The following is a 22,643-nucleotide window of genomic DNA, read 5'->3' on the forward strand; positions in this document are numbered from 1 at the left end:
TGCATCTGTGCTCGTGGTAAGCTTCATTGACAATTCTTTGTACATTACAAATTCATATTGCAGGAAAGCTTACTAAAGCACATTCGCCATTATGGTACGTGTTATTCACCTTCAATGCAGGAGCACAATGCGGATTCTTGCCCCTGCTTTTGGCTGGACTGCACATGCTCTTTGAGAATTGATTCATTTCATTGATTCATTCTTTGATTAAGCAGAAGACCTAGCAATGGGTAGCCCAAATATAGATTTGAGAAAACCAAAATGAATTCAGCAGTAAGAAGCTAAAGGGTTGTTTGGTGTGGACCAGTGGTCAAGTCCGGATATGAAAGAAGAGGAAGAAAAGCCGAGTCTTTCCACTTCAACACTGGGAGGCACAACTCCCACAAATAAATACGACTCTTACTTATTTGACTTTTTTAAGGAGATTACCGACTTGCATTGGCAAGTGTTCACTTCAACAAACACTGCATGAAGTAAGCTTCCTGCGCTTATTTCACCAGCTAATGCATCATTGTTTCACATGAGTGAAACTGCAATTTTCTTTACGCCACAACTTGCCCAATTTTGTGCTTTGCAGTAGGATGTTAGCAGTGCTATTAAGGAACTTAAATACTCATGAATAGTAGTAGAGAGAAAAAAAAAGTAGGAAAGCAGTGGCTTTTTGTACGTAGACTATGCATACACCTGGTGCTCTGGTGGTCATTTTTTCCCTATCCGCTGAACCATTCTAAACAAGAAAAGTTTATACACAGACCACAACTAAACCACAGGTATCGTTGGTAAGCAAAGTGTATTTATTCGGTGACATTTTCTGCAGCCCTGCTATTGGGCTTTCCTTCCTTTCTTTTCAGCTGTGCAGGTTCATTAAGAAGTGATGAGACAGTTTGACAATTTTAATCGTTGAAAGACTTAGCGAAACCTTTTTCGGGTTGTTTTTTCTTGCTTTCAGACTCTGCACATTGCAGTTTAAGGTGTGTTTTCTGTGTTGCTTTTTCTTTATGGGTAGGGCATGTCAACATTTTTTGCACCATGTTAAGTATGTGGTGCCATAGACTGTTCTTAGATGGAGTCTTGCCCTTTCATTCTGTACAATATGATGTCGGTTTTTTGTGTCCAAGGCCATTTTACAGTGTGATTGTAGCATTTTGCTAAGTTTTGCCTGTGTCACCCAAGCTTGAAAGATTGCTACCCACTGCTGGTGGCATGATACATGTGACATTTCTTTTTCAATAAAAGGAAGTCTGTCACTTATCCTGTGCACTGATTGTCTTTTGTCTCTCTGAATTGCAATTTGTTGCCTATATTTGCTCTTTTGTTGCATTTCAGATTAGGAATGGCTATCATAATTGACATTTAACCATATTGCACACAATGTGGATGATATGTAATTGCAATATATGGTCACCATAAATATAATAGAAGTTAATAATTCAAGAATAGTGCCTTTGCATGGTGGTGCAGCCACCATGCACTGATGATCAACTGATGCTCAATGATGAGCACTGATGATCAACACGTCAGAAGGTTTTTACATATAACAAGGGTGACTATACTACCATTAACGCTGACCTAGATTTTTTTTTCAACAATGCACTTCTCCCTTCCTTTTACAGTAGAACGGTCGAGGAAAACCGGGTACTCATTCGAGACAAATTACAGTCATTAGTAAACCAGTACACCCCATTAATCAAAATATCCAATGATAAATCGAACCCATGGTTCACCTGTTTCCTTCGGCGTCTTCGAAACAAAAAGAAACGCGTATACACTAGTGCTAAACGACTTGACACCCCATCGGCTTGGGAAAAATACAATTAATGTTTAAAAACTGCAGCTCCGCTTTATCCGCTGCTAAAGATAAATATTTTTCGCATGACCTTCCATCTCTTCTCAAATCCAACCCTAGAAAGTTCTGGCAAATTATCTCTTCGAACCGCGACAGTAATCACATTTTTTTTACATGATAGCGACCATGTGCCCCTTCCAGACAATGAGTGTCCTTCATGCATCAACACATATTTTTCATCTATATTTAGTACTGAAGATCACTCCACCCTACCTGATGTTCCCGATTTGGACTATCAGTACATACACCCATCGACATTACTATCGATGGCATTGTATCTCTTATAAACAATCTTAAGTTGTCTAATTCTTGTGGCGTCGATGAGATTAATTCCAAAATACTAAATAACACCGTTATGACATACAGCAAAATACTATATCACATTCTCAAACAGTCACTAACTTCAGGAGCACTCCCGTCAGATTGGAAGACTGCGAAAGTAGTTCCCATATTCAAAAACGGTGACAGGTACTTACCAGATAACTACCGGCCAATTTGGCTCACGTGTATTTGTTGTAAAATACTCGAGCATATAATAGCTTCTCACAATATACAACCATCTGGAATCAAACAACTTTTTTTCACTAATCAGCACGGGTTCGGGAAGGGTTTGTCATGTGAGACACAGCTTTTAGAATTCACGACTGACCTGCATTTAGACATGGACAATGTACAGATTGATAGCATATTCCTTGACTTTTCCAAGGTGTTTGATCGCGTAACCCATTGCCGCCTAATTTCAAAGTTAAACGCACTAAGATTGGAACTTGGCTCCGCAACTTTCTTTCTAGTCGCCGACAATTTACTATCGTTACCAATCTGTCTTCGCCCCTTTCCTATGTCACTTCCGGCGTGCCACAAGGTAGCGTGCTTGGGCTGCTACTATTCTTAATATACATTAACAATCTTCCTAATAACTTAACATCCCGAGTGCGAATATTCGCAGATGACTGCATTATTTACCGCCCTATAACCAGCCCCGATGACCACCTCATTCTTCAAAACGACCTTCATCTCATATTCGATTGGTGTAACACTTGGTTAATGAATCTTGATTTGTCTCTAATTGCAAAGTAATGTCTTTCACTCGCAAACACTCAATCTCTTCTTTCCAATATAACGTAAATAATAAGCCAATTTCTGTAGCTACTTCCTACAAATACTTAGGCATTAATCTCGCACCAAGCCTTTCCTGGTCCCATCACATTACTACTATATGTGGTAATGGTTAAAAGGTAAACAAAAAGCCGGGGCACATCGCTGACCAAATAAAGATTTAAAAGAAAAGAAGACGTTTCGGCTCCCACACGGGAGCCTTGTTCACAGGTAAAATAAACAAAGGTGCTCGAGCAGCTCGCTTAAATAGTCTTGAACACGTGACGCAGGCAGCGCGCATACACTGACGGCAGATTGCCATCGCTCCTGTTCAGAGTGTGGCGTAGTCTGAATCATGAGGGACTCAAGATAAAGGCGTCGAGATAGCCCTTTTTCCCTGGCAAGGACACGTGCCTTCCCCCAGTCGATTGCGTGGCCGCTTGAAGTGGCATGCTCAGCCAAAGCACTGGATTTCACATTTTCTTTTTTGACGTCATAATTGTGCTGTTTAAGACGCCTTTCAAAGTAGCCAGTTTCGCCAATGTACACGTAGTCGCAATTCACGCATGGGACAACGTACACAACACCTGGGAATTCCTCTCTTGGTAATTTGTCCTTAACATTGACGAGTGATTGCCGTAGTTTCTGGTTTGGAATGTGTGCCACTTGAACATTGTATGAACGCAGAATACATATATATGTGCTAAAGCTTCAAAATCACTGGGGTACTGATGCCGAAACCTACGTAATTCGCCCTCTAACATTCGTAAGCTAGCTTATCAGACGTTTGTTCGCCCCCAGCTCGAATTTGCCTCCCCAATCTGGTCACCCCATCATAACAACCTAATCAGCTTATTAGAATCAATTCAAAATAGTGCTGCCAGGTTTATCTCGCGTAACTACACCTACAATTCAAGCATCTCACAAATAAAACTTGATATTTCACTTCAGCCACTAAGTACTCGACGCGATTTTGCACTCGTATCATTATTTCACAAGTACGTTCATGCGGATAGAAAATCTTCTTTACGGCTTGAAGTCGCACCTTTCACATGTCGCAGATTACATAATCACCTCAGCTTCACACGCATATACGGGAACACACATGCATTCAACTGGTCAGCGCTTCCTCGTGCCATTCGATTGTGGAACGCTCTTCCTGATTTCGTCTCCAAACCTAATCCCGATAAATTCCTCCAGCTCATCAATTTATATTCCACCGCCTAACTTCAATAAAGTGCTCAATGCTTTTTTTTTCAGTTATGTGCTCTCTTGTTTATGAGCTCATTTAACTTATTATTCTTGTATTTTTTAGTTTTGTTTAGTATTTGTACTGGAGTGGCAACATTATTTTTCATTGTTTATTAAAGGAACTGTATCGTTTGTCTTTTTCTAATATGTACATTCCGGACCCTGTTATTTTGTACAATGCTTTAATACTTGTATAAGATGTGTATACATTTTCCACTGTCAATTAAGAATGTACGTCTATTATGTTTTGTTATATGCTCTATATACTCTTTTAATCCAATTGTAACGCCCCCCTTACCCCATGCCTCATACGAGGCCTGTAAGGACATTGTTAAATAAATAAATAAATATAAACACTGTGCTAAGGTTATAACATGCCAACAAGTCTTAGTGCGCAGGCTATGCACGACCGACTACATATGCCTCCTGTTCGGACATTGCTCATTGTAACTAACCAGGATGGAGTGGACAAAAAAAGAACAGCAGCTCCATTAATTTGGTTTCACTGGTATCAAGAGTGTTTTGTAAGTGTACATTGCCATACTCCCCAATGCCTTCTTGGGTGACATCAGCAAGGACCAGCTTGAGGCAAGGGGTAATAGACGTCTTTACAAGCTAAATATGCATGCATGCATGGAGAGCACATTGTGTCCAAATAGTAGGCACTTCACAGGGACACTGGAGAAGGAACAGATTATTAACAGTGGGCAAAGACAAGCTACTAAACACCCAACACTGTTGCCATGTAACGACCTGTGAAACAATCCCTCTTAAAGAAGAAATCATTGTGTATCCATAAAGAGGGCAGATAGGCAAAGCCCCTTCGGTAATGCTGCCAGCTTCAAAAGCCCACTTTGCACATGCTGAATGCTTCCTGCTTACGACTTTGCTGGGTGCAAGCATTCTACTGTCCAAAAGCTGTCATTGAGAGCACTGTTGGTTTGGTGGCAATACAGTTCAGAAGCGATTGCAACAAACCTCGCTTCCTAGTTGGCCTGGATGCTCACGGTGCTTATGAAGCAGCACCATGAGGCAAGCAAGGTGAACGGATTCCTCCAAGCCCTTGTTCGTTTATCACACTATTCTGTTAGTAACAACCATGAGACTTGAAACCAACAAGGTCAAGTTCGCCACTTGCGTGGTTACTGCGGAGGATCCATAAAAAGCACAAAAACAGAAAACTCAAGGGAAAGGATACAACACCATTTAACACTTAGTATTGCTGCAGCCCACCCCCTTCTTTTATTTTGCCTGGTCGTGCTACAACTTTTTACTATAGATAGGCATGAACTTAGGTGATGTTCCCAATCAGTGTCCAATTTTATATACACTATGTGCTGGTTCAAAGAGGCTCGAAACACTGCAATGGAAGCTTCAAGTAGAAAAGGTGCCTGGAATAAAAAAAAAAGCTGTGCTGCAACCATCTCGGTAACATCTTGTCCCCTTAATAAAAATTGTGCTTTCATATCAACTTGAGCCCTCCAGTTTAGTAAAGTACCAGTGCACTTATGTAGAGCATGTGCAGTCCAGCCAAAAGCAGGGGCAGAATCCGCATTGTGCTCCTGCATTGAAGGTGAATAACACGTACCATAATGGCGAATGTGCTTTAGCAAGCTTCCCTGCAATATGAATTTGTAATGTACAAAGAATTGTCAATGAAGCTTACCACGAGCACAGATGCACTTGCAAATTATGTCACAATTGAACATAATGAGCACAGTGTAAACCCATGTGCCCCTGTCACTCTTAGTATGCTTTACTGCACGATGCTTATTTACACCCCTGTATTGCGGTGTAGCAAGCTACAAAAGAAACGTTGCATAATTCGGCTTTTTACGATCATCTTTCTCGCAAGACACTAATATTTCGCGGTGAAGCCTAAACAGTGTACCGCGGTGAAGCATACTAAAAGTGAAAAGGGGCCACTGTCACTGGACATATGAGTTCTTTAATTATACACTCGCGCACACGCCACCCGCCGTGGTTGCTCAGTGGCTATGGTGTTGGGCTGCTGAGCACGAGGTCGCGGGATCGAATCCCGGCCACGGCGACCGCATTTCGATGGGGGCGAAATGCGAAAACACCCGTGTACTTAGATTTAGGTGCACGTTAAAGAACCCCAGGTGGTCTAAATTTCCGGAGTCCCCCACTACGGCGTGCCTCATAATCAGAAAGTGGTTCTGGCACATAAAACCCTATAATTTAATTTGTTTAATATCGTCGAAGAGCTTTTCCAAGTCTCTCGACGCTCGCTTGAGCGTAAAACCCCATAATTCATTTGCGCACCCGCCGCCTCTCAGGCCGCCTAAGTGGACATACTATGCTGGCTGATAGCGGCCCCCTCCCACTTTTAGTATGCTTCACCGCGCAACTAAAATGTACTGCGGCGAAGAAGCCGTACATTTGTATTGAGTGAATAAACAAATGGTTTTTACAACAGAACAGAAATAAACGCGCACCATGCATCAGTCTACCACACGGAAGAGCGTCGCAACATACGGTAGCTGATTCACACAGGCCGTGTAGCTCACTTATCAGTCGTAAAGGGTATTATGGGTAGTTCAACATTTCAGACACACTTATGTGTTTATGTTTACGTTCGCACTCCTTGCATAATAAGACTCCAAGAACTTCCACAACAGAAAGTTATTTACAACAACAAACGCAAAGAACACAGACATATGTCTCGTTTTCAACTCCGCCGTCATGCAAATGACATATAGCGCGGAAAAACGTGAACATGATGTGTGTTAGCGTCGTGAACTTCATACTAGGCAAGGAGCTAGCACACCACAATCCCGCGACAGCCGCTAATGAGACCAAGACGGGAGCACATGTCTGTGAACGCGCAAACGGAGCCCCTAAGCCACTCTGCTCACCACCGCCGGGTTCTCAAGAAAGCACGGTTCACACAACGCCGATTCTGTACTGTCAGAGCTCACCGAGGCCAAAGCCGCACTTCCGCACCGCCACTACTCACAGCTTTCCGCCAAGTAACACAGAACCTACAATCAACACACAAGCAACGCACGTACAATCACATGAGTAATATTGAACAACGCGCGGTCCAGGCAACGATCACGCCGAGGACGAATAACGAACACGCCACGGCGTCGCTCGGCGCCAGCATCGCGCCTTCTCAAAAATCGCTAAATGACGCTGTCCCTAGGCACCTGGGATCAGGTCACGTGAGGGATTTTTGTACGACAATTAGACGCACGCGTCTCTGACGGCCTCTGACGCATGCAAAATTTTGACCAATCAGATGAGGCCAAGGGAACCGGTTTCCGTCCGAACCGTTATAAGATTATTCGGCCCCAGGGTGTAAACTTTTCTTAGTGCGCGTTACACCGAATTAAAAATTACACCGAAAGGATGTAAATTTGTTTTAGAGTGTACACTCTAAAACAAAATTACACCCTTTGGGTTGTATCTTGCCACACAACGATAAACGTCATCTCTCTTATCCGCATTTCCTTTCTTTAACGCTGCGAGCCCGTTACTTCCCAGTAACGAACGACATGCGCGTTATCAGCATGACATAACATTCCCGACAGGAAAGTAGCGGCCGCGGCGTTTTCAAGAAAGGAAACGCAAGCAAGGCAGTGACGATTATCGTTGTGTGGCAGATATACACGCCGAAGGGTGTACAGCGATTAGCACAGTTTGGGTGAACACGCGAGCGCGTGGCCAACGGCACTGTTAGCGCCGCGTCACGGCAATCGCTGGAAGCATTGCACATGCGCAGTATGCGCTCTGCGAAAGAATATTTCCACCGCGCGCACCACGTCACTAGAGACGCTCGTTCGTCGTCTGCTTGCCGCATTTTTGTCTGCTGAGCTGACACTTTCAGTACTTGCTAGCCCATCTGGTAGAAAATGTGGTGCGTCAATGAATAAATCAGCATAAGACACTTTGTGTTTCAACTGTTTATTGAACTAAACTGCAAGCTCGCAGTGTAAGTGGAACATACGTACTACAGGGAAATAAAATATTAGAATTTCTAGTACCGAGTCACGTCCCCACTGATAGCAACGACTGCCGCTGTCCTGGACGGTAGCGAGTCATGAAGTGCCTGCACATATTCGTGATTGGCCTTTAGGCTTTCCCACTCGTGGCTGACTGCGGCCCACAACTGGTCAGAAGTCGCGGAATAAAGGCGCTTTCTTGCCAAGGCAGCTTTCAGGCGGCACCATACGTTTTAAATAATATAACGGTCCGCCCCTTTCGATGGCCATTCCAGTACGGGCATGTGCTGCTCTGCTGAAAGTCCTTCACAACCCTGGCCGTGTGGATCGGCGACCGGTCTTGCTGGAAAAGGGTTGCCGTCGGGGAATAAACTGCTCGCATATGGCAACAGCACATCGTTCAAAATAATGCAGTATTGCTGAGACGATAAGTGCCCACGTATGTGGTGTAATGGTCCTAAACCATATTGGGAAACCGCACCCCACACGCTCACACTTGCTCTCCCGCTGGCAGATACGCGTTGCACGTTCTGTGGATCGTTCCTGCATGGCGTTGTTAAATAAAGTAAGAAACCCACTCTTCAACGGAAAAGTTTACGTTACCGTGTTCCTGGCTGTCTCCACACAAGCGCTCTTTGGTCTTGTCGGGTTGAAAACGCGGACTCGTCCGAAAAGATGACACGTCCCCAGTTCTTCGGTTGTCCACGACACGTGCTGCTTAGCGAACCGCCGTCGTGCTTCCCTGATGGCAGCTGTAAGTAGCGGCTTCTGTGCTGCGACGTAACTGCGAAGGCCTGGACTACGCAGGCGACGTCGAACAGTAGTGTCCGAAACGTCTAAATCCAACTGCTCGCGAACTGCTCCGGCAGGCAAAAAAAAAAAAAAAAAAGGGAGGGGGGTTCTCGACAACATCTGCAATTATGCATGCATCTTCGTCATCTGTGGTAGCCCTAGGACGAGGTGCACATGGCGCATCCCGAATGCAACCTTCGTTCTTATATGCCTGAATTATTCGGTTCACAGTCTTGAGAGGCCTATATACTAAAGAGCCGATGTATCGCTTGGAATAACCTTTTAGTGAAAGGTCAACAATAGAGCGCCTTTGAGGATCGGGAACTCTAGCCATAATAACATGTGGCGACAGACTGAACGTCTGCGGTAGATGCTCGGTGTTTTATATGCTTTATTTGCATGCGGAACAACTCTGAAGATATTAGTCACGCCCTACATAGCTATGTGCGTTTTTTTTAGTTTTGTTTTCTTAGAGCACTTGAAATGCCGAAAGTATCAGCTCACGAGGCAAAAGCTCGGCTAACAGACGACGGACGGGCCTCTCCAGTGACGTGATGCGCGCGGTAGAAAGACAGCCTCGCTAAACGTGTACCCTGCATGTGCAGTGCTTCCAGTGGTTGTCGTGACGCGGCGCCAACGATGTCGTCGGCCACGCGCTCGCGTGTTCACCCTAACTGTGCTCATCGCTGTACCTTTGTCTAAGAGCGTACGAGCACGCGTTATGAACAAAAGATTTTCATGGCGCCAAACGACAGGGAAAATGTGGCCATACGCATTCTTCTCGGCCGCCATTGCATATGGCTGCTCCTTAGTATAATTCGCGCGGCTCGTCGCACCACAAATTATCGCGGAAAATCTCTGCAATGGCGGCCCAGCGCAACGTCGCGCAACGTCGAATTGACGTTTACGAAACAGCCCTTCCTGTGACGCTCCCCACGACATATTCCTTCAGCCAATCAGCAAGCTGACATGGCACCTACCTTGGATCGCCACCTAGTGGCGTAGCTAGGTCGTCTGGCACCCGGGGCCCATAGGTCTTCTGTCACCCCCCCCCCCTCCCGCCCCTGATGTAGTCGAGGAAGGCGAGCATATCGACAATTTCCGGGTTTCAGCACCAGTACAGCCGCCTTGGATACCGCGCACGTTCCCCGGGTCCCCCTCTCCTTCGTTTTCTTTCCCAGAGATCGCGAATGCAGCAAATATACACGCTGTTTTTCCTGCGCCAAATGACACAGGGTGCTGCACTGATAACGTGTGATAAGCCCATGTGCACATCTTCTGTCAGACTGTAAGGCTTGGCAGCCAATACAAATGCGGCATCGTGGAAAACATGACTCACGTCACAATTGTAACAAAAAATATCTTTATAATACAGTTTTAATTACCAATTTTAGCGGCAATATTGCATTTGCAAAATTGAAGCCCGACATTGATATCTTGCCCAACAACAACTTCACAAAAATCGTCGTAGGTACTATGGCACGCAGTATTTTGTCTGTGGGCAGCCCTGAACGAAAACGAAAATTAAATTGTTTGTCAGTGACGCTGATCTCCTCACCCTATTAGAAAACGCTACCTGCCTCCCCGCTGCGCGGGCGCCAATGCTATGACAATTACGAGTTCTCTTCATCCTGATCAATAAAGCCTTGTTTCCATTTGCTGCTATACGGACAAACGTGATTATCCGAGCTGCGGTACCACCGCAAGATTGGGAACAGAATAGAGCACGCTTCGCGTCGATTCTTGGCGTCACCAAAAAAATAATAATAATAACAAGAAAGAAAAGGCCGCGATGAAGCCCGTGCCATCGAAAGCTTGCACTACTGTTGGTCTGCACTCGCAATGGAGAGGATTAAGGGGTCAACGTTACTGGTTCACTATTTCATATTTCTTTAGCTGCTGCCATATACTGGGCGCCGCCCGCAGTGCCAAAGTACTGCAGGTTGTAGCACCCAAAACGATTTTGTTTAAGAAGTTTTTGTTGAGTTAATAATATGACTTTGAGTCCTCAATTCTCGAATCGAAGTGCTTCCTCTATAAGTACTAATTACGGGATTATTAAGGATATGGTTATTACTTATCTGCCATATTTTTCGCGCTACCGAGTTCCTAGTAATCACAAAAAGACGTAACTTCATAGAATCTCGATCGGGAAATATCCTTACAAAATTCACCTTTTATATATAAAATTCTGTGCAGCTGATACAGACACTGTACTTGTGACATGAAGTCACACAACAACAAGTTTTCTGAAACTTTCGAGGGCAAGAAGGAAAGCGTGAAACATAACGGCAGGTTTCGCAGCGGCTTCTCGGAGCGAGCAGGAGAGGGGAAGTAAAAGCGAGCCGGACATCGCGGCGGGCCCGCGACTACTAGGGACCCTACGACTACACCCTCTCGAGTCATACGCCGCCAAACTCTTCGGCCGAACCGAGTCTGAAGACGATCCAGAGAATCCCATTCGCGACTTTTGACGGCCCCACTTATGCAACGTCGCTCTCAACGAACGCTTCGCCGTAAACGCGAGCGCCGGGCGCGCTGGTCGAACGCCCTCTTGCTGCTTTGTTCGTCTGCGCTGCGCGTTCTGAACGGAAGAGGGACCCAAGAGCCCCAACGCCTTTCAACGCCTCACTGTATGCTTAGCGACTCCTGCTCCCAGCATGAACGCACAGCACGAGCGCACCCCACATGAAACGTTCCGCTAAGGCGAGTAGTTTAGCGACCATTTCGCGAATTAAAATTTTTAGCCCGCACATTCGTGCAATTATTTCGTGGGGTTTTGATAGAGCTGCAGCCGACAATTCTGCGGCGCAACGCATCGGGTGCATGAGCTCGGGCTACTGGATACCGGAGCATTCTTTGCAATTTGCGCCCCGTCAACCCGGCGGGAAGAGGGGTGTCTTCAGGCATATATGACACCCCCCCACTGGCCACTTGCACCCCCCCCCCCCTGTTGCTACGCCACTGTCGGCACCACATAATCACGAAATCGCAGATGCATTGCACTGGCTTCTGTACACTAGTGCTCACTTTCTCTTTCAAGCGCTAACGTCGCAATATAGCTGCGAAGGAGCAAAAAAAGAAATGTATTATTCGAGAAAATTTGCAGCCCCACTTCACGTTTTGTCACCTTGATGAAAACGCAAAATTGCATTTTGCAAAAACTGCCGTTTCCATGGACAAATTTCAAGGCACGTACGTGAGCTCTCGACAGCCAATCATGGCGGAGTAATCATGGAGATGTAAACATGGCGGATATTGGCGGCCGTGCAGCCGCCATGCGTGTTGAGCAGCAACAACTCAGAAGTCTGCTTCGACGATACAAAGACTGCTTTTCGACGACATCAAGAATTCGACAAACACCAGTCGCAAAGCATTGCATAATAGCCGAAGAGTGCGCTCGACCACTCCGCCAGAGCCCTTACCGAGTTTTGACGCGAGAACGCACAACACGGGCGCGATCGGAGAGAGAGTTTTAAAATAGGGGCCCCAAACGTTTTGGGGCCCCAAACAAATAGCGTCGAAGCCACTGCGCATGCGCTAGACGAAAACTGCGTATGGGTTTTGCGTTGGGAACGCTATTTCACCGATTTAGCGGGAGCCCAAATAGCGGCCCCAAAAGTTTTGCGTCGGCAAACATGGCGGCACCCATCGAAGCGACGGCTCTAACCAGCACAAAACTGGGTTCGATTCGCGGTAACGCGTGAAGTTCGCAAGCTAGGAGAAGTGACTGCGGTTATCGCTTTCTCCCAACTAGCGTGTGTTATGAAGATTGACTCATAAGATGACGCCGCTGATTTTGAATTCGATTGTGGATTTTATGGCTCGTAGGCCTAACACGGCTAAGCTTGGCTGGTGAAGGCTGGTAAAGTTGGTTTGCTCAAAACTAAGCGCAACTAATTATTTACTGCTTACAGAATAACCTCTAAATTGTAATTAAATGCGAATACACGAAAGTCAAAATTATTATTCCTCTTAAAACTTATTGTGCGCAAACAAACAGGGACGAAGAATAGAAGAAACACAAGGACGAGCGCTTTCTAACCTAACAGCTGGTTTTATTTTTGAAGAACCACCTGCTTAAATACCCTCAGATCTGCGCGATCTAGTCAAACAAAGCACGCCTATAGCGCATATAATACACACAGATCTGCGCGATCAAGTCAAGAGAGCACAACTACAGTACATATACCACTTGTGATAAAAAACAAAGACGTGGACCAAAGCCACCCGGTCAATATAAGAACAGCAAGGTGCATGAAACATCCACTTACGATAAAATGCGTTAAAGATGTGATGATAGAAGTGACTTTTCTTTATCCAACAAAGAAACCGATGGATGGCTGATGCATTTTTCTTTTTGTTTTTCAATCCAGTTTGCTTGCACAATTTCCCTCGCGGTTTGATTCCTATTCCTATACAAAATGTTGGTGCTACTAAGACAGGGGGAGCAATCATGTTCTTGGCAATGCATTGCCAAATGCGTGCTAGGGCGACCTTTCAGACTGGACAAGTGTTCCCTTAACCTCGTGTTAATGCATCTCGCAGTCTGCCCTACGTACACATGACCACACGTCATAGGGATCTGATAAACAACGTTCATCGCGCAATCAACAAATTGGTTCTTGCGCGGATGTTTAACACTACATTCTTTCTTTGCATCATCCTTTCTTTCGAACTTATTTTTAACCTTAGAGCACACACTACCTATTTTGTTTTTCGCCGAAAATACCACTTTTACTGCGTAACTACCAGCCACCTTTTTAAGTCTGTGTGAAAGGCCGTGCACATACGGAATCACTGAAATCTTGGAAGCTACATCCTTCTGCCTTTGATTCTTTTTGCATTGTCCTTTATCCTGTTTAAGTTTTTTTCATTAGCCTATCGCACGACACCAGCATCACAGCGAGCGGGTACCCAGCCTTTCTCAACCTATCAACTTACTCAAACAATGCACTCTTTACGGTGTGGTGACATGAATTCAACAAGGCTGACCGGAAACACCAGATGACTATGCCATTCTTCACAAGCCTGGAATGGTTTGAGGCATAATTCATTAGCGGTTTCCCAGCTCGGGGTGAAAATGACCAACATACATGTTCCGGTAGAAATTCTAACTTGACATCAAGAAATTGTAGCATGTTATCTACCGGTACTTCAGAAGTAAACGTTAAACGCTTGCCCAGAGAATTGAAGGCTTCTACAACCCTATTCCTGAAAGCACCCTTGTCTACATGACAGCCTAAAATCAAGTAGTCATCGACATATCTGTATACCTTATTTACTACACATTCTAAATCTTTGGCCAACTCTCTGTCTATGCTTCCCAAAAAAATGCTACTTAGGATGGGAGCTACCTTTGACCCAATGCACACACCCTTCGCCTGTATGTAACGTTTCACCACAGAATCCTACATGTGTATTCGCTAAATAAAAATGCAGAAGTTCAAGAAAGAATTCAATGGCCATGCCGCACGTGTTGCGGAAAGACACCTCGTCATTCTCATTAGTTATGCAATCTTTAACACTGCACATTAGGGGCCCATGCGGTAAGGAGTGGTAGAGATCTTGAACATCTATGCTGAATCCCCAGCTGCAGCTTGTCTTATCTGATGCCAGAAAATTCACAAGGCCTTCCCAGTTTTTCAATAAGTACGGATCCTGTACTTCTAAGGAATTCAACATATTTTGCAGGAACTCGGCGACCATAACCTGCCAACACCCTCGCTCGGACACAATTGGCCTAAACGGAATTCCTTGTTTGTGGGTTTTTGCTGTAAAAAATATCTCCAATTTCATTCCTTTTGAGTTCTTTACATGTGACGCAAGCTTTTCTTGGTCACATTTCTTCAATAACTCCATCGCCTTCTTTTTTACGTTTTCTACACTCACGTCACATTTCTTAAATCACTTATTCACCGCTAGTAAAGCCTTTTCTAAGTAACAATAATTTGGTAAAACAACCAGAAAGCCTTCCTTGTCTGCTTGAACAACACGCAGATTATTCTCAACCAAATACTTAGCAGTCCTATCAACATTGGGTCTGGATCCATCGCTTACCGAAGCTTTGGCCACCACGCGTCCGCACATTGCACCACACATCGTTCTTTTTCTTTCTCTGGTACACTCCTTGCAATGTCCCTTGTAAGTGCTAACCTGTCGACGATGTCGATCCTTGGTTCCACGCAGTACTTCGGCCCCAACTTGAGTACCAGCTGATGCCGTGCTTCCACCGTTGCACCCCCTAGTAATAGAAGGCGTCCCTCTGGCACTTCTCTTTTCTTCTTCTTCGGCAATTTTCGACGAACATCGTTCCATATAGCCTCAGTAACAATATTTGCCTGTCTGCACCACTCCCGAAAAGCCTTCACGTTGAAAAGACCATCGGAAGCAGACGAACAGGCCACCTTTAGACATTCTTTGAAATGTCTAACCTGTCTCCGGCTCTCTGACCTCAAGATCTTGATCATTCTTCTCCCGTGTCCTGCAGACGGGGGCAACCATCCGGTCACCAGCAACACCTCATCAGGGCATTCCCCAAGTTTCAGGAACCAGCTTAACACCCGTGCTCTGCACTCACAGACCGCGATAATAGGGACTAGAACTGCTGGGTTGTATAAGCTGTAGTTCGGACAAGTAGAAAGAGGGCCGGAAGAACTAAAAAATGAACTGAAGCAAGACTGCGAGTCGGCCTAGTTGGAACGAATTCATCTTAAAACTTATTGTGCGCAAACAAACAGGGACGAAGAATAGAAGAAACACAAGGACGAGCGCTTTCTAACCTGGTTAGAATCTGGTTAGAAAGCGCTCGTCCTTGTGTTTCTTCTATTCTTCGTCTTTGCGCACAATAGGTTTTAAGATGAATTCGTTCCAACTAGGCCGACTCGCAGTCTTGCTTATTATTCCTATCATAAAATGGTATATTTAATTTAATTATTTCTAATAGTTTTTCTTTGACGCCGTAGTGGCGCTGTCAGCGCAAGACGTTATCCGCAAACGTAAAACCCTATTCTAAAACTCTTCACTCCTACTTGCCCCAACGCTAACACCCGCAAAGCTCTTTGGGGCCCCAAACTATTGGGGCCCCTATTCTAAAACTCCATAAAAAAATCTCGCGGCACTCCAACATCGAGCGTAGTGTGTGCGCGTGTGTGAATGCGGTTGACTGTTCTTGTGAACCGTGCGAGGTGGCCACGTAAAATTGAATTATGACTCGCACTGTCGTGTTTATGCCTTTTCACCACCGTGCACCGCTAAAGCCCCGTAATAATTAGAGGGCCCTTATACGAAACGCACGTGGATTGGCCTAGCTATTACTGCACTGTGTTTGCTGGCAGTCCGTGTAAGTATCGCTTCTGGCGTTTTCCTTAAGTTAATTTGCAGTTGTGTGTTTTTCATCAGTAAAATGGCATCGCCGATTACTGAAACATCTTCAACTGTAAGGGAAACTTGGAAGGAACGAGCTCGCAGTTGTATGTAATGTACTTTGATATATTGTATTATACTTTATTATTTGATGGCCAGTAGCAGTGGCTATGCAGTATTTGTTTTTAAAAGCAGAATAATGCAGACAATTAGGAATATATTTATTCACATCTGTAATGCACAAAATACGATTAGGATTAGTGTAAAAGTAAAATTCGCTGCTGAAATTTATTTTTTAGCGCACGTAACGCACTGCGGATATTTGTCAGCGAGTTAATGCGCTTCTGCCCCACTATTTACTTGCATGCTAGGTCATACTGCACTTGCTAAGTCAACGGGCTCATAATGCAATAATATCAATAATCTCCACAAACTTCGGCCGTCAACATTCATGCGCGTGAATGAAATATACTATCGGCGCTCTGCACACATACGTGTATACTTTCTCTCGCACCTTCGTATCGCTCTACATTACTTTCCTCGCATAGTCGTGCAGTTACCGACGGTTCAGTCTTTCGGGCCAATTCTATGCGACCACATTTATCTTCTGGTTAGGTTTTGCTTGCCGCGCGGGATGCAAAATAACTTCTTGCCGTCCTCCGTCTGATCTCGGCACCAACCCGCACAGCAACAAGGCAATTCGGTCCTTCGCATCCTAGGTCATACTGAGCTATTCAGCGGGCTCATAACGAACTAAAATAATCTCCACAAACATCGGCCATCAACATTCATGCGCGCGAGTGAAATACTATCACAGCTCGACACACGCACGTGTATACTTTCTATCGCACGTTTATGTCGTTGTATGTTACTTGCCTCGGATAGTCGTGCAGTTACCGACGGTTCAAAGCACGGTGTAGTTCAAAGTCATTCCGCCCCCCCCCCCCAATTCTGTGCAACCATACTTTTCTTTTGGTTAGGTTCTGGTTGCCGCGCGGGATGCAAAATAACTGCTTGCCATCCTTCGTCCGGTTTCGGCACCCAACCGCACAGCAACAAGGCATTTCGGCCCTCCCGGAACGAAATTATCGCAGCAATGTGCATAGCACAACAGGCGAAACGCGCGCACTTCGCCCGGCGCGCAGGAACTTTCATGGCGGCAAAGGGGCGGAGCAAGGTCACATGTCACCGATCAGCCTATCGCTGGCGTCGTCGGCTGGATCAAAGCCTTTTGGTACTTTAAAATTAGTGGGGGACTTTAATGCGACGAGTATCGTTCGCCCCCCCCCCCCGCCCCCTTGTGGCCGTTTCTAGAGTTAAACATAATTACAAGGGCAAAACTGTTTTACGACATCAATTAAGCTTTCAATCATAATAAAATTTAGAAAGTATTTTCAATAATAATAATATAGTGTAGACGAAAAAGCACTTACTTTCTGAACCCATGCAATGTGGTCTTGGTTTCGGAATACGAGGGCGTGGTATGGAAAACGTACTGTGACTCCGGAACTAATGATAGGAGAATAGGTTTTGTTGCTACATATGCTTGAATGTTCGGGCATACAGAAACCATCAAAAGCAAAAAATTGATCTCGTGCAAAATAGTTGACTTTTTTATGCGGCCTACCACCTTAATCATGACCTTCTGGCGGTTCTACACTCTAAGAACAGCTTACACCCTTTGGAGTGCCCCTTCTGCCACACAACGATAATCGTCATCTGCCTTGATGCGTTTCCTTTCCTCAACGCTGCGAGCCCGGTACTTTCCAGTAACGAACGGCATGCGCGTTATCAGCATGATAGCATTTCCTGTCGGCAATGCTATCATGCTGATAACGCGCGTGCTCGCGTTATCAAGGCATGCTAGCCGCGCCTGGGGTTGTGAAGCTGTTAGCAAAAAAGCAAGCCGGCCATAGTGAGTTAGTTTTGCGTGTACTGAATTTTAGTGGGACAAGTTTGTGACGCATTTCATAGCCCTGCAACAACATGCACCTTATTTCGGTACTCACGCTTGTCGAAAACGCGACGAGCGATTGCCGAGAGTGATAACACGGGAGTGTTGCATGCGCCGGCAGGACGCGTAAAAGATAACACGGAGGAGCTCAAGAACATGACATTTATGTATTCTGAGCGACTGAACACAGGCTTCGCACCCACGAATCTGTCTTGAGTGCGACTAGAAGGCATTCTGCGAGCGTGTAACATGGTCTGGCTGAGCCTGTATTGTAGCCACCTCTGTGTACTTGGCGTACCATCGCATCGACTGAGGTCAAGTTGTTTTGGAAACGCGCAGTCACCCGTGTATTTGGGCACTTATAGTGCAGGAAATAATGCCCGGGAAGGGAGGTGTGCTTGAGAATCGGATGTTTTGTTCAGATTTTATGGCATTGTTTGGGAGGAGTCTTTGCTGCGAAATGTAGGTAAAAGTGAATTTATCTGTAATGCCGCTCATTCACCACTTACGCACCACTACGCACGTTTCGCCTCTACACGCAATACTCCTGTTAGGTCAATATACCAAAATTATACATGCTTGTATTTTACTTTCAGCTGATGGCATACGGTGGAGCTTCGTACGGCAACGACTGCTGCTTACCTGGTGCCGCAACTTTGGATGAATGTAGAAGCCCAGAACGAGTATTTATATAGAACAAAATAAACATTTCATCATTTCAGAAGACGTCTTGCGTTTTCTTTATGAAATTGCACCTGACAGATTCGGCGGAGTCTTGTAAAGGTCGTTCGCAACCATTTTTGCTAAATAATGAAAAGATTCCACGCCAAGGCCACGCGGTGTTCAGCAGAAGAGAAAAAAAAAATGCCGAGCCGAACAGCGCGGAGCCGGCGAGGCGTGTACGAACTGGTGTTCAAAACGCGCTCCCGAAACCGGAAGGAGTTAATACCATCCGCTTGGTGTGCTACATTCAATTCGGCCGCTGGGCTCTATGGGAGCGTGCGCTCTTGTAGAAATTTCTTTCTCTATGGGGAACCAGCGCTGGATAGGCGGCGCGTCGAAAAGAGTGCGTTGTACGCCGCCCTGGTGACGAAACGCAGCATATTTCAGCTTCTCTACCAGACGGCACACACGTGCGCGGCCGTATTATAGTTCGTATGTTTGCGTCTTCGAGCCGCTTCAAGTGGACAGTTTTCGTGAAGAAGCTAGCGCCATCAAGTGAAGAAATGACGAAATAAGCTTTCTAAGCTTTATATGTTTTTCACAGCGTGTTGCGGCGAGCACGTGTGTTTCTTTAACGGTTGCGCCGTGGTCCGTTGCCATGCATGTTTGCGTGGCAGCGTGCCTCGCAAATCTAGCAGCTATGGCTCCGGTCGTGCTGCGCTATAGTTTCGGAAGTATTAGTTGGCCTGTAGACATTCCATATTTCTCTGGCTAGACATAAAAAAATTCTGATGTTACTTCGCCGCAGCAGTCAACGGAGAAGAAAGCTTTATCGCGTCAGCTGACTCGCGCAAGCAAAGGTTTGTGTGCTCCGCTGCTGGATCCGTAACAACGCTGGCTACATTTAGCACTAATTACATAAATTTACCGGATGCATCTCAGCGCCGAGTCCTCATCCGCATGCGCATTTTAAAAAAAAACACATAGGCGGCTTAGTCGCGCGTGCGCCGGCAGTATGCGCACACAACTCGTATTACAAGGCAGCTTCCCTGCCACATAATTCTTGGCAATGAATGGATAATATTTACCTTGTTCTACTTTAGTCTTTAGATTTGTCCTGTTGCTCTTCGTTTCTTCTTTCCTCCCCTCCTTCCTATCTACCATTTCTGTGTTGCTGTCACCTCCCTTCAGAAGAGTTGGCAGGCGTTGTGCCCCTTCCGGTGGCAGTTGCCAGCCTGCTCCTCGCTTTCTCTTTCCTGTTAACTGTGTATATGTGTACGTGTGTTCAAAACAAATAATAATAATCGTATCGTTCGCTTGGTGCGGTGGCCTTGGAAGGGGCTTGGCGGTGGTATTGCGAAGGAAAAATGGTTGGTACATATGCCGGATGGTGCATGCTATTGCTCATTTTGTTTCCGACGAAATGCCGACTGCAGATTCTGCTGTTTGGTACTGTCTGCCATGGCTGACCGTCTTCACTATCGAATAAACCAAGCACACACGCGAAATTCGATTTAGAAACCAGCCCCACACCGCTTGACAGGGCGACAAGACGGGAACTTACTCCGCTCGCCTGACTGCTTGGATCCAACGTCGCCTCCGTTCTTGTTCTAAGGGTTCAAATGGAAAGACGCAGAATGATACATCCTCCCTCAGCCCGACGTAGTTGTGGCACTTGTATACGCAGCAGTATCGTCGGCGTCCTTTTGTTTTCCTTCGACTTTCGGGGCACGCAACACTACCAGTAGCAATTTTCGTCCGCGGGAGCGGCTGCATTGTGCACGTTCTGACCGCCAGGGCGGCGCTGCAGGCGTCGTGAAAACTGCAGCGCTGGTTCCCCATGGTGCCACCGCGCTGCGATCACTTCGGCGGCAGTCAAGTAGACAGGCTCCAAATTTCTCAGGCATTTTATTCCGTGCTGGAAACACTGAGAGGCAGGAAGTTTGAAAAAACGGCCACTGCCGCCCGCAATGTCCCGGTCGTGGGTTCGTTACGCCAGTCGTGCGTCATTCTAAACCGTTCTGTGTATTTATACTGGATATTAACTTGAGTCATTTAGCTGTGCTGATGCTGTTTGCCGTGTGTTTTGCATCAGTGCTTCGTGACATCGGCTGTATTGCGTGTTTTCACCGACGGCTTACTACCACAATGGCGGGATATGCGTTCGCCGCCTTCGTTGTTCTCGGTGCGTCTTTGTACGTCGCACGTTCGGATAACACCTTTTCCGGTAAGTGAAATATTTCAGACTGCGTTCTTCGTCAACAGTGTGAATATTTTAGGTGTTACCCGCGACAATTCTTGATGGATGGGCTCTTCTGCCCAGCAGATTTTCGTCATATTTACTTTTATACGAGGGTTCTGCTTGTTAATCTTTGTGGTTAACGTTGCACGAATCAACCGAAAGGAGTGCATTCTAAGAGGACGCGCTGGTTGTAATCCTGAACCAGACTGAACTCGCCCTATTTTGTGTCCTTTGTTCTTGCATGGATTACAGCGTTGCGTGGGTGCGCGCGTCAGTGACTATGCAGCTTGTAGCGTTCCCGCTTTATAGCAAAACAAAAATATAACTGCAATGTTTACTTCGTCTATACAATTCCAAATGCAATCGCCTGCTGATGTAAAAATTTCACTGGTGTTTTGTTCTAAATAAGCAGCAAAATTTTTAGCCTAGTAGGTGCTTTATCATCATCATCATCAGCCTGGTTACGCCCACTGCAGGGCAAAGGCCTCTCCCATACTTCTCCAACAACCCCGGTCATGTACTAATTGTGGCCATGCCGTCCCTGCAAATTTCTTAATCTCATCCGCCCACCTAACTTTCTGCCGCCCCCTGCTGCGCTTCCCTTCCCTTGGGATCCAGTCCGTAACCCATAATGACCATCGGTTATCTTCCCTCCTCATTACATGTCCTGCCCATGCCCATTTCTTTTTCTTGATTTGAACTAAGATGTCATTAACTCGCGTTTGTTCCCTCACCCAATCTGCTCTTTTCTTATCCCTTAACGTTACACCTATCATTCTTCTTTCCATAGCTCGTTGTGTCGTCCTCAATTTGAGTAGAACCCTTTTCGTAAGCCTCCAGGTTTCTGCCCCGTAGGTGAGTACTGGTAAGACACAGCTATTATATACTTTTCTCTTGAGGGATAACGGCAACCTGCTGTTCATGATTTGGGAATGCCTGCCAAACGCACTCCAGCCCATTCTTATTCTTCTGATTATTTCCGTCTCATGATCCGGATCCGCCGTCACTACCTGCCCTAAGTAGATGTATTCCCTTACGACTTCCAGTGCCTCGCTGCCTATTGTAAATTGCTGTTCTCTCCCGAGACTGTTAAGCATTACTTTAGTTTTCTGCATATTAATTTTTAGACCCACTCTTCTGCTTTGCCTCTCCAGGTCAGTGAGCATGCATTGCAATTGGTCCCCTGAGTTACTAAGCAAGGCAATATCATCAGCGAATCGCAAGTTACTAAGGTATTCTCCATTAACTTTTATCCCCAATTCTTCCCAATCCAGGTCTCTGAATACCTCCTGTAAACACGCTGTGAATAGCATTGGAGATATCGTATCTCCCTGTCTGACGCCTTTCTTTATTGGGATTCGGTTGCTTGCTTTATGGAGGACTACGGTGGCTGTGGAGCCGCTATAGATATCTTCCAGTATTTTTACATATGGCTCATCTACACCCTGATTCCGTAATGCCTCCATG

General features: G+C 45.7%; 1 protein-coding gene across 2 annotated transcripts in view; it reads right to left on the reverse strand.

The window, feature by feature from the left end:
* Positions 1-22,643, reverse strand: part of LOC142589701 (uncharacterized) — a 118,305-nt gene that overhangs the window by 70,271 nt on the left and 25,391 nt on the right. Inside the window, exon 3 of one of the 2 annotated variants that reach the window (XM_075701252.1) lies at positions 2,323-2,406. The gene's annotated coding sequence lies outside the window, so the exon portion shown is untranslated. Of the gene's footprint in view, positions 1-2,322; positions 2,407-5,449; positions 5,584-22,643 lie in introns of those variants that run through there. The other variant, XR_012829916.1, reaches the window with a different exon arrangement.

This window comes from Dermacentor variabilis, chromosome 1 (assembly GCF_050947875.1).
Source record: "Dermacentor variabilis isolate Ectoservices chromosome 1, ASM5094787v1, whole genome shotgun sequence".
In the NCBI taxonomy this organism is placed as follows: Eukaryota; Metazoa; Arthropoda; class Arachnida; order Ixodida; family Ixodidae; genus Dermacentor; species Dermacentor variabilis.